General features: G+C 41.8%; 1 pseudogene; it reads right to left on the bottom strand.

Annotated features, from left to right (window-relative positions):
• Positions 1–5852: 5852 nt before the first annotated feature.
• Positions 5853–6451, bottom strand: LOC128113226 (60S ribosomal protein L9-like; annotated as a pseudogene).
• Positions 6452–12300: the final 5849 nt, after the last annotated feature.

The following is a 12300-nucleotide window of genomic DNA, read 5'->3' as shown; positions in this document are numbered from 1 at the left end:
TTCCACCTCTTGGATAGCAGCCCTAGGTTAATAAGAAAGCAAGCTGATCAAGCCAGTAATTTGTATTACTCCATGATCTCTGCTTTATTCCTGCCTCTAGGTTCCTCCCTTGAATGCTTCTCCTGACTTCCCTCAGTGGTGCATGGTGACCCAGTAGTTTTAAGACTAAATAACCCTTTCTTCTCCAAGTTGCTTTTGCAACAGTGTCTATCACAGCAACAAAAAGCAAATGAGGACACTGAAAGTTCCAAATTCTTCCACATTCCTCCTAGAACCTAGTTCCAAAGACCCAAGAATCACGTGATCTGCTTTGTCATAGCAACAGCCCTACTTCCTTCTTGGCACCAATTTTTCTGACTTAGTTACCCTCTCACTAATGTGATGAAATACCCTGACAAAAGAAACTTAAGGGATAAAGAGTTTCTTTGGCTTACAGTTCTAGGAGATACATCCCAACATCACTGGAAAGTCATGGCAATAGGCTAGGAAGGCATTCGGGCAGGAACAGGAGACTGGCTGATCACATCACATCTGCACTCAGAAAACAAAGAGTGAACAGGAAATGGGTTTGCCTATAAAGCCTCAAACTCTCCCCTGGAGCATCATTTCCTAAAGGTTCCACAACCTTCCAAAATACCTGGGGACCAAGCGTTCAATCACATGAGTCTATGCAAGGCATTATAAATTCAAACCAAAACCTTAATCTAAACTCATTAATTTATGTGTTTTATGAAAGCAATAAAGAAATAAAAATTTTAGGCCATCTGGCAAAACACAGTAATCATGAAAAAATGAATTTTAATCTGTTTATTGTTTCTAGTGCTTGAGAGATCAACCACAGGGCTTTGCATGTGATAGACAAGCATCTTCCACTGAGCTACATCAAGAGCCCCAAATGAGCCAGGCGGTGGTGGCACATGCCTTTAATCCCAGCACTTGGAAGGCAGAGCCAGGCGGATCTCTGTGAGTTGGAGGCCAGCCTGGGCTACAGAGTGAGTTCCAGGAAAGGCGCAAAGCTACACAGAGAAACCTGTCTCAAAAAAAAAAAAAAAAAAAAAAAAAAAAAGATCCCCAAATCAAGTTTAGATTGTGTTCTCTGCTAAAATGCAAAAATTGAAATAACCCAAATAAGTTGATGCTAGGAAGATCTCAAATCCATAAAACCAATTAATTCTCATGTATTTAAAGAATCTATATAGAAAAGACGCAAAGTAGGATTCCCAAAGTGAAAGTGAATACACATATATTATACACAGATGACAAGGTTCCCAGGCTTATTCCTAGACATCAAGCCCTGTAGAAAGATCCAAGATCTTCAGAATGAAGGAAACTGAAGGAAAAAGAAAGCCTGCATCTCCAGCATATGAAGACCACAGTTTGCATTTGAACCAAGTTTCTCCACCACTGAAACCCAGCTCATGGAGCCCCACACCCATGCCTGAACACCTTGTCTAATCCTTTGCCAGCCAGTATGACTGCAGAGACATATATCACATGCAGCAGAGCCACGCGAGCACCTCACATCAATAGCATCTGCCAAAATGAGAACATTATACCTGTGCTCTGTGTAATATCTAATCTGCCCCTGCCCTGAGTCCATTTGTTGAAGAGAACAGAAGCTAGAGGTACAGAAAGATCATTCCCCTACCAGAAGACCTCAACTAAAGCCAAGCAAGAGACAAGGAAGAGGCCAACAGGAAAAAGAAAATGTCTTCTTTTATGGGCTGTAGAGTTCTAATGCACTGCAGCTCTATTTAACTTTCATGAGGTACCCTGCAAGGAGGTTGAACAGCTGTGTACACATGAAACTGTGTGCAGCTCAATAGCACATACTCTCTTTCATGGTGGATTTCCTGGAAGTTGTGTCCAGCTGTAAGAGATCAGCTTCTAAGATACTGCCCTGGGCTTTGTTTCCTAAGGAATGAATGTTAACACAGAGAAAGGATCATCATCCCTGATCTCAGACATGGACTCAAAGGTAAGGGACAAATTATGATGTTGGAAATGTCATGGGCCTTGTAAGCAGCAGGGCTTATCACGAGGGCCAGGTCAGAGTCCGGAGAAAGTAAAAGACCAGACTTCCATAGAGACCAAAGCAGAATCAGGAATTGTGTTTTCCCAAGCTCAGCTGAGATAGCAGAGGCAGAAGGACTGACAGGTGTGCTCTGGGGAGATTTCCCCCTGTTAGAGCCTCCAACCCCAGCAGAGGTTGTTGGACAGGGATGTTAGAAATAAGGGAGGGCTGAGTTTCAATACAGAAAAGATTGGCAGACATGAAACATAATTCCCTTACAAACTTGCACATGGAGCTCTTCCAAGGTGATTGCGAGAGGCCAAGATTTGACCAATGAAAATTTGCCTGAGGATGAGAAGAAAATCTACGCAGATGTAAAATTTGTTCCTTCAACCAGTCTTTACAAACCCTTGCTTCCATCTATGTTACATGGTAACATGTTGAAAGTGCATGTGAATGACCCTTCAAGTTAGGATTTAGAGTCTGGCATGGTGAACCACATTCGTAATCCCATCAGTCATTCAGGAGGCTGAGGAAGGAAGGTTTTGAGTTTCAGGTCATCCTAGGCTATAGTATGAAGCCCTGACTGAAACAGACAAAAAAAAAAAAAAAAAAAAAAGCAAAATTTTAATGTTAGGAACCCAGCCTACTAGTTTTGTGATGTTTCCCAGATACATTATACATTTTAAGTCTCCTTGTTTTCTGTACTGTGGATAAAAGTTCTAAGAATAAAAGATATATCTGTGTTAAAGATTCTGCAAGGCCAATTGACTGCCTGATGGTTGTAGAGAGTTCAAATGTCACAGATCTAGAGAAGAAAATTATCTTAGTATATCTACAGTCCCCTTCATAGCCATTCATTTTTTGACCTAACATTCATTAAACTACCAGATAAAAAGCTATGAAACGCTTTAACAGACCACTAATGTCCACCAACTCAAAAGCTATGTCATCAGATAACATCTAAAATCTACAGCAGGTGACCCTTGCTTTTTTCTGTAAACCCACCCTACACACACCAACTGCTTTCACATTAGAACATGCATTTGGGTGACCTGAATCTACGTTCTTGGTGGCTGTTGACAGACACAGCATAGAGCTTCAATGCATCCAGCTGAAGCCAAGTATGTATGCACTCATAAACAAACTGCTTAGTCATGGTCTAGGAACAGACTCTCCCTCCCCGGGGCATTCCCACACACGACTCTCTTCCTGTCTTTTCTCCGCTTTCCATTACCTCTGTGTTTGGAAATTCTATCGTCGTCTTATTAGTTTTTAATGAAACCGGTATCTTTGCCATACTTCACTGCAGAGCTACTTGCTGCTCTGGAATTGCAATTCTTCCTGACAGATTCAACGGTGGCCTTTGCATTCCTTTGCACCATAAGACAACAGGAAACCAGAACTCAGTCTTACACCTCAGCAAGCCGCCTTCTTCTCCTTTAGGAAGAACGCAGAAGGAATAAAATGGGGCTCTCTTGGAAAACCTTGCTAGCAAAACCCACAGCTGAAGCATAACAATGGGACATAGACCCCCCCATCAGACGGTAAATGCTTCAGAGCTGCCACAGCAGTCCCCTGAGGCCTGTCACTTGCCATAATGCCAGCTCTTGGATGCTGACAGCAAAGGAGACAAGCATTCTTAGTCCCAAACTTCAGACATCGGCCATACAGAGGAGCTGAGCAGACACATGGTAAATAAATGAAAAACATATTTAAAAAAAAATGGGCCTTAAAATTATATGTCTAATTTTATTCTGACATCGACAAAACTGCTGGTAAATGAAGTTATAGAGTCTCATTAGATTATCTAAATGTCATTTAAGGAAAACAACTTCAGTATAATTTCAGATGGTTCCTTCACTGCAGACACAAACGGGCTGGAGTCTTCCTGTTGTGTCAGGATTTCTGCTGCCCCTGTGTCTCCTCAACCGGGAGAATGTTCTCTCCCCTTCCCCTACACCCCAGGCCCCACCCCCTGCCAAACTTCTAAAAGGTGCTTTTATACTTTTCATAGTCTTTCTACTGCTTTCTCATAGTAACCTGTCTGCCTCCATCAGGTCGGTCAGCCGTTCCTCACAGGCCTGTGGCTTGGTTTCCTCAAATTTCTTAAGTCTTGAGATTATTTATTATCATTTATTATTATTATTCCTTCCCCCTTGCCCGTGGGCTCCTAAGACACCAGATTCATGGGCTTCTCCTAAGTGCAGGCATAAAGACAAGGCTTCTAGAGTGACCATGTTTTCTCTCTCAGACTGACTCTTCTACCCCAGTGACAATGAAGAAGTGTAGCTAGAGTTTTCCTGCCTGGCCCACAGTCAGGACAAATCTCTCTCACCTGCCAGTCCCACCTGCCAGTCCCACAGCCGCTCAGACCCGACCAAGTAAACACAGAGACTTATATTGGTTACAAACTGTATGGCCGTGGCAGGCTTCTTGCTAACTGTTCTTACAGCTTAAATTAATCCATTTCCATTCATCTATACCTTGCCACGTGGCTCGTGGCTTACCGGCATCTTCACATGCTGTTTGTCATCATGGCGGCTGGCAGTGTCTCTCTGACTCAGCCTTCCACTTCCCAGCTTTATTCTCCTCCTTGTCCTGCCTACACTTCCTGCCTGGCCACGGGCCAATCAGTGTTTTATTTATTGACTCATTAGCAACACATTTGCCATACAGAACATCCCACAGCAAAGAAGCTCTTTGGTAAAACCCCTCTCCCCGTCCCAGCCCAGAGACAGAGCAAGTTTTGTGCATGCCAGCTCGTTAAGTGCTCCACCACTGAGTTACATCCGCATCTTTTCACTTTGAAAGAGGATCCTCGCAGGTCTTCAACTTGTGCCTTGAGCTTGGGATTTTTCTGGCCTCAGTCTTCCCACTGGTGGTGATTACAGTCCTGTACCTCCAGGTACATCTATCTCTTGATCTGTACTTCTCATGGATACAGCAGACTCAGCTGTCGATGGCTGTGTGAAATCATTGAAATATGGTACCCCCCAAAAAATAGCCTTAGTTTACACCTGTTGCTTCTGGCATACCTTAAGTTAGACACCTCCACTCAAATCAGACAAGAACTCCCGTTTCTCTTTGACTGACATTTCTTGTGAACACCAAAACAAGCAGTCTGCTGCTCGGTTGTCATTTCCATGACCGCAAATGCCTCCTCATGGAGGCCTTAGTTTCCACCGCTAAGTTAAAGATCAAATTCCCATCACCCCCTTTCTAGACTTAACCATTGAAATATTCGTTCAGTCTAAAGACTTCCACATCTGGCTTAACCGTCACAGTTAAGATATTATATCTGGAGTGGAATTGCTCAAACAACTTAAAAAAAAAACTCATTACAGAGAAGACCAACAGCAACGAGAGAGAGGGGGGGGAGGGAGAGAGGGAGAGAGAGGGAGAAAGAGAGGGAGAGAGAAAGAGAAAAGAAAAAACAAGACAGGCTAGGTTGCCTTTGGCCATGCAGCAAACGTTTTTTAACAATGACTATATTGCCATCTGCTGGAAGAGTTGGAGAACTGCACTTGAACTAATGATAATGCCAGTTTTATTATTTTTTTTTATTTTATTTGTTTTTTTTTGTTTTGGTTTGTTTTGGTTTGTTTTGGTTTGGTTTGGTTCTTCGAGACAGGGATTCTCTGTGTAGCTTTGCGCCTTTCCTGGATCTCGCTCTGTAGAACAGGCTGGCCTCGAACTCACAGAGATCTGCCTGGCTCTGCCTCCCGAGTGCTGGGATTAAAGGCCTGTGCCACCACCGCCCGGCCTTATTTGTTTATTTTTAATACAAGTCTTTTATTGTCCCCAAAGACACCCCAAATCATACTTAAATGAATCTTTTTTCTGGAGCTGGTTAACTGAGGTCTTACTCATCAGCCTGCTGCACTGTTCCCTTTTCAGACACACAGATACCATCCAAAAACTTTCTGATATCCTTGTTTTTAACTGTCGGGGCTTGCTGAGTCAGAGCCGCTAAATTTGAAACAAGTTCAATATCATTTCCTTCAAGGATTAATTCATCCTTCTGGGCTTGAGAGACAGAACAAGCAATGCCTGTCCTCATCCGAACCCTGCGGATGTATTTTTCACCCAAGAAATTTCGGATTTCAGCCAAAGACCCATTCTCCTGAATAACGACGTTGTTGGGGAAGTGGCCATACACAGACCTCATCTTGTAGCGGAAGCCCAGTGTAACTCCCTTGATCATGTTCTGAACGTGACTGCAGATGGTGCGGACAGTGGCCAGTTCCTTTCTGTTACCCCATTTGTCAACCGGAAGCTTCTTCTTCTTCCCGAGGAGACTCAGCTCTACATTGATGTGATTGAAGTCCCTCCGGAGGGTTCCTCGGGGGCCCTTCACATGACTGTGCACCCCTTCAGAGTGATGTCCACATTTTCTAGAATGTCGATCGTCTGATTGTTGAGAATGGTCTTCATTCTCGCAGTAGAAATGGGGTAAAGAGCATAACACCACTTTTAAATTCTAAACACTCTAAGTACAGCTTTTCACACTGGATGTCATAGCGGATGCTAGCGATTTTTGCAAGAAGTATTTTTTGACTTCACAAAGTTACAATTAAGTAGTAGATTGGCTTTACCAGAGACATGTTACTGCTGACAGCGCTTCAGTAAAGCAACGATTGATCTGTTGAGTATTGCTTTGGTTTGTAAAACATCTTGTCAATGTCAGATACGCGTCAGGAAATCACATTTTCTAATATCCAGACCTTTCGTGCTCTCTGGTCTCTAGAGTCAAGCTGCCTGTACATTTACCTCTTAGTGGATGTCCATGAGTATTTGGGGATCAATTTCCTCTTTGTCATGTGGAGATAGTAAGTACTATGGACCTTCTCAGGGGTATTGGGAAGATTAAATCAGCAAAAGCTGTGAAACCACTCAGGACAGTACCAACCACACAGCTAACCCTTAGTAACTATTAGCTGTTCTCTTTAACCTGAGAAGATTGCTACAAATATTGTATAATCATACCAGTAGGTGGCAGTGAGTCCCACACAGGATTCTATCAGTCACACTAAATGAAAGACTTACTAGCTATTTTAAGCCAATAAGATTTTTGAAGTATAATTTGTATATAATAAAACTCATCAATTATAAAAGCACAATTTTATGAGTTTTGAGACTTTATACTGTAAAATTTAGCTGTTACATGATCATAACCACTGTCGGGATAAAGAACTGTCTCTTCCCTGTGCCCAGTGGGTGAGCATCTTCAAACTTCCTGCCACCCCCGACCCTTCCTGACCAGTGGTTAGATCTTTATTGCTATGGCTTTTCTCTGTAGAGTATTAGGCTAATAGATTTGTGATATCGTGCAATGTTTTGTGCCTGGAATGTGGCACTTAGAATGAGAATCTTGAAATCTCCCTTTGTTGCTCTGTATGGTACTACTTCATTGCTTTGCATTGCATCCTAGAATTTCCTGAGAACTTGGGTTGAAGTCCTATGAGGATTTGTACATGAGGCTTTTTGTAGACTCGGGTTTTCCTATCCATTTCATAAATACTTAGAGAGTTGCTTGCTTGGATGATTAAATGGATATTTGTTATCTAAAACTACCAAATGATCATATTGTTCCATGTCCTATCAGCAAAGTTGAGTTCTGGCAAATACCTAATAAATTCAACTTCATTTAATTTAGCTATTCTATATGTAACATGAAACATCCTTTTAACTTGCAATTTTATTCGCAAATCATACCTGCTACTCATTCGTATCTTTTGTGTGTTTTGTAATTTATTGTCTAATCCAGCTATGAGAACACGTGTATTAGTATTGAGTCATTCACTGGTTGTACTGACTACATAATTTTTATGTATAGCCTTTAACAATTTGGTGCCACACATTCTATTCCTAATCTGTAGGACATTTTCCTTGGTAAGCTGAATATGGTCAAATGCTTTTGGTACATCTATTATATATATATATATATATATATATATATATATATAGAGAGAGAGAGAGAGAGAGAGAGAGAGAGAGAGAGAGCTATTATAGGGTTTACACTGATTCACTGAAATTATTAAACAAATTCTTATTATTTTCATCAGCCTCACTTGGTTATGATGCATTCATCTTCCCTCTTTACTAGATTAAATTCGATAAACTTTTGTTAAGCAATTTTGTCTGTTTATGAGATATGATATTTATTTCACTCTTTAAAAAACAAAATAAATCAAGTGAATTGGGAAATATTAAGAGACAGAGGTGGTGGATGACTTCAAGGATACAGTGTTGTCCAGACTCCACAGGGCAGGCACACATGTGAATTCGCAGTAGGTGTGACAATATGCAGAAGACCTATACGAAACTGGGCCCATCAACATTATATCATGGAAAGAGAAGGGGCTCCTGAGGACACACCCATCCCTGAAGAACTCTAGGCAGTTAACGGTTGCCAGAAAAGGCAAAGGACGAGTCATATTGTTCAGTGATATAATCATGGGTAAGTTACCCTGGGTCAAATAAATCATTCTTGAAAAGAAGAAAATAGAGAAATTTGTGAATGGGGTCAGATACGCAGAAGAGATTCAAGTTCATGGCAAAGAAGATAAATAGCTGCACAGATGAAAGTGTTAACTTAGAGAGAGGGAGAAGGGGAGTGCTGCAAGATGCCCAAGAGCATACCCTTTAACTCCAGTTCTCTAGTACTCTGAATTCCTTGACATAAGTATTTTATCTTTTAGTTTTCCCTTATCCTCACATTATCCTTATCATGATGTTTGGCCAAAATTCAATAACTCTTTCCCCAATTCACATTAGATCATTTTTACAAACAACCCCAAGACCTGTCTCTAAATGGCCACATGATCTTTCCTTTGCCCAAGGAAAGCAAGTGAGAATGTCGTCCCATGGTTGGAAAACTTCCATACATGAAGTTTGTGTTTGTCAAGGTTGAAAAGGATCTGTCTCATTCTAAAGAGGGGGGTAAAAAAAAAATGTCACCTTAGATTGAAAAATCATTTCTTTTTTTTAATTTTGCATTTTTTAATTAAGAGATTTTTCTATTCATTTTACATATCAACCTCAGATTCCCCTGTTCTCCCTCCTTCCACCTCCCAACCTTCCCCCCCAACCCATCCCCCATTCCCACCTCCTCCAAGGCAAGGTCTTCCATGGGGAGTCAGCAGAGCCTGGTACATTCAGTTGAGGCAGGTCCAAGCCCCTCCTTCCTGTACTGAGACTATGCAAAGTGTCTCACCATAGGCACTAGGCTCCAAAAAGAAGGCTCATGTACTAGGGACAGGTCCTGACCCCACTCCCTGGGGGCCCCCTAAACAGTTTAAGCTAAACAACTGTCTCACTTATCCAGAGGGCCTAACTGTCATGATAGAACCCTCCTCATCCAGTGACTGATGGAAGCAGATGCAGAGATCCACAGCCGGGTCCCAGGCAGAGCTCCAGGAGTCCAATCGACGAAAGAGGAGGGATTCTATGAGAAGAGATATTGAGACCATGATTGGAAAAAGTACAGGGACAACTAGCCAAACTAGTGGAAACACGTGAACTGTGAACCCATAGCTGAGGAGCCCCCATGGTACTGGACTAGAAATCATTTCTATGAGCAAGGAGAGAAAGCGTAGCAATCCCAGCCCCACACTAGCAAAATGAAATACTTGTTTCAGATCCTGGGGCTAACAGCAACAGCAAAGTTGATCCTCCAGGCTTTTGATTTAAAATTTTAGTTTAATATTATTTGTTAAACACCTTAAAAAAAAAGAAGAAAATAAAAAGGCAGGTTTTTGTTTTTTTTTTTTAATCAGGCCTCCAAAAAGGACCAGGAAACTGTCTCAAAATGCTGCTTTGATTGAGGCTGACCTCCATGTTCACTGAAATGTCTGGGTTGTTTTCAACAAAAGCAAATGCCTGAAACTATTTACAAGACGAATAGATTAGATAAGAGCACTCACTGTGGCCACCACTCAAGAATCAAAGGTCAAAATGAGCATTAATCTTGTTAAAGTATAATCTGGAGCCTTGCTCAATCGGTGGATGTTGGTTTGTCTTAAAATCCTTGAAGGAAAAGTAAAGAATCAATCAATCCTCCTGACTCACAGGGAAATCTCCTTCATGACACTTAAAAATTCTCTGTGTTCATTTCTGAAGAGGGCTTCCAGAATCTTCCATTTTGGAGAAAAACAGATAAAGTAACCCAGACTAAGGAAACCCAGATAATCCAAGCACATTGATGGCATTTGGTTTTGTAAAGGCACAACCCATGAAGAAAACACTACCCTAGAGTCAGGTGAGAAAACACCTAGGAGTGTTCTCGATAATCAGGATATCACAAGTGTATGCCGTCCCTTTCCACAAAGGCTGCAGTCCAACACATGCACTCATCTTTACTGGAAAGGATGCGGGTTGGGGAGCTACAATAAATTAGCTGGTTTAACTGAGCAACTCCGGCTGGCTAGGCAAGGCTGCCCTGCTGTGTCTGCTGTTCCTACCGTACAATGCTTATTAAATGTACCTTTTTGGAAAAGTAAGAAAGGGTTGGTGATTACTGTGTTTGACTGTAGAAAGACTACAACTTACCAAGACTGCATTATATTCATTCATCCACAGGTTAGCCTTTGGACAAGGTCAAAAGCAGGTAGACCAACTGAGCAGAGTCTTAAAAAGGTCCAAGCTTGAGCAGGCTGTGGTGACGCTTGCCTATGATCCCAGCACTGAGGAGGGTGAGGAAGATGAAGTGTCAGTTAGATGCTAGTCTGAGCTACGTATTACAGGAAGACCATATCTTAGAAAATAGACCAAAGTGATAAAATCCAAATGTTAAAGACTCAGCCAACTGACCAAAGGCTGGTTCTTTCCCCTTCACAGTGGCTGACCCACACAAGTAAGAAAGGAAAACAAGACAGGCACCTGGCATTGTCTGGACACAGGAGCAGTTGTGCTCTGGACAGAACTGTGCTCAGTCAAGCAGTGGGAACCCTTCTTTCTTAGAAAACAGAGGGGTACTCTTTGTTGAAAACGTGGCCTAATGGACTGTATCAATTTTTCTCCATAGTAATCTTATTAACTTGTAATATTGCACCCTCATTTTTTATAAGAAAACTGAGACCTAAAGAAGGTAAAAGTATATAGAATCCTACAGTGGATAAGATATAGAACTAGCCCTGAAGGCTGAAGCAGAATGGTCCCAAGGTTAAGGCTCATCTGGGATACATAGCAAGACCCTGTCTCAATATAAATATTGAGACAATAGTAAAACAATAAGAGATTGAATTAATGTTCAGCCCAAGCAGTTTGACTCCAAAGCTTATAGCTATAGCCACTCAAACTATTTCCCAAAGCAAAACTAGTCCTTTTTTCAGTGGGTGTTGCATGAAATATAATCTATATCAGGCTTTTTATTGAAAAATACTTCTTCATACATTGTATTCTGATTATGCTTTTCTCCTCCCCAACTCATGCCAGATCCTCATCTCATCCCCCTCACACACTCAACTCCATGCCCTTTCTTTCTCTCTCTTAAAAAAACAAAAACAAAAAATAAGAAATGCACACACACCAAAAAAAAATCCTCCACAAAACAGAAACCAAAATATACAAGCAAAAAGACCTATAAGACAAAAAAGAAAGGAAGGAAGGAAGGAAGGAAGGAAGGAAGGAAGGAAGGAAGGAAGAAAAAGCAAGCAATATGGGACAAAAAATTTCTACAAAAATACCATTGAGTTTTGCTTGGTATTGGTAAACTACTTCTTGGCATGGGGCCTGCCCTTAAGTGTGGTTAATATATCCAGTACAGTGAGACTCCATTAGAGAAAATAAATTGTCCTTAGCCAAGGGTGTCAATTTCAGATAGCTTCTTGGTTAGGGGTTGGAGGCCATGTCCACTTAGCCTGCTCAGCAGGAAGCTGTGGAGGCCATTGTGTGTGGCAGCTGCCACAGTCTGTGAGTACACGTGTTCATCAGTCCTCTTGTGTCTGGAGGACATGTTCCTTGGAGTCATAAACCACCTCTGGCTCTTCAGTGTTTCTGCTTCCTCTCCCACATAGCTCCCTGAGCTCTGAGGGGAGGAGTGTGATGAAGACATCCAGTTTAGGAGTGAGTACTCCAAACTCTCCCACTCTCTGCACATTGTCTGTTGTGGGTCTCAGTGTTGGTTTCCATCTTCTACAAGAGAAGAAGCTTCTCTGATGATGGCTGAGCAAGGTACTGGAGGAGAACAAAAAACAATCAAACAACAAAACTGCATGTTACAAAAGCCTGGGAGACAAGATGGTTACTCCTGGTCAAGGTGATTGAGGCATCTCATCTAAGAT

The sequence above is a fragment of the Peromyscus californicus genome, unplaced genomic scaffold (genome assembly GCF_007827085.1).
Source record: "Peromyscus californicus insignis strain IS unplaced genomic scaffold, ASM782708v3 Scaffold_18__1_contigs__length_77618521, whole genome shotgun sequence".
Lineage (NCBI taxonomy): Eukaryota > Metazoa > Chordata > Mammalia > Rodentia > Cricetidae > Peromyscus > Peromyscus californicus.
The sequence above is the reverse complement of the archived record's forward strand: the minus strand, read 5'-3'. Positions and strand labels throughout refer to the sequence as shown.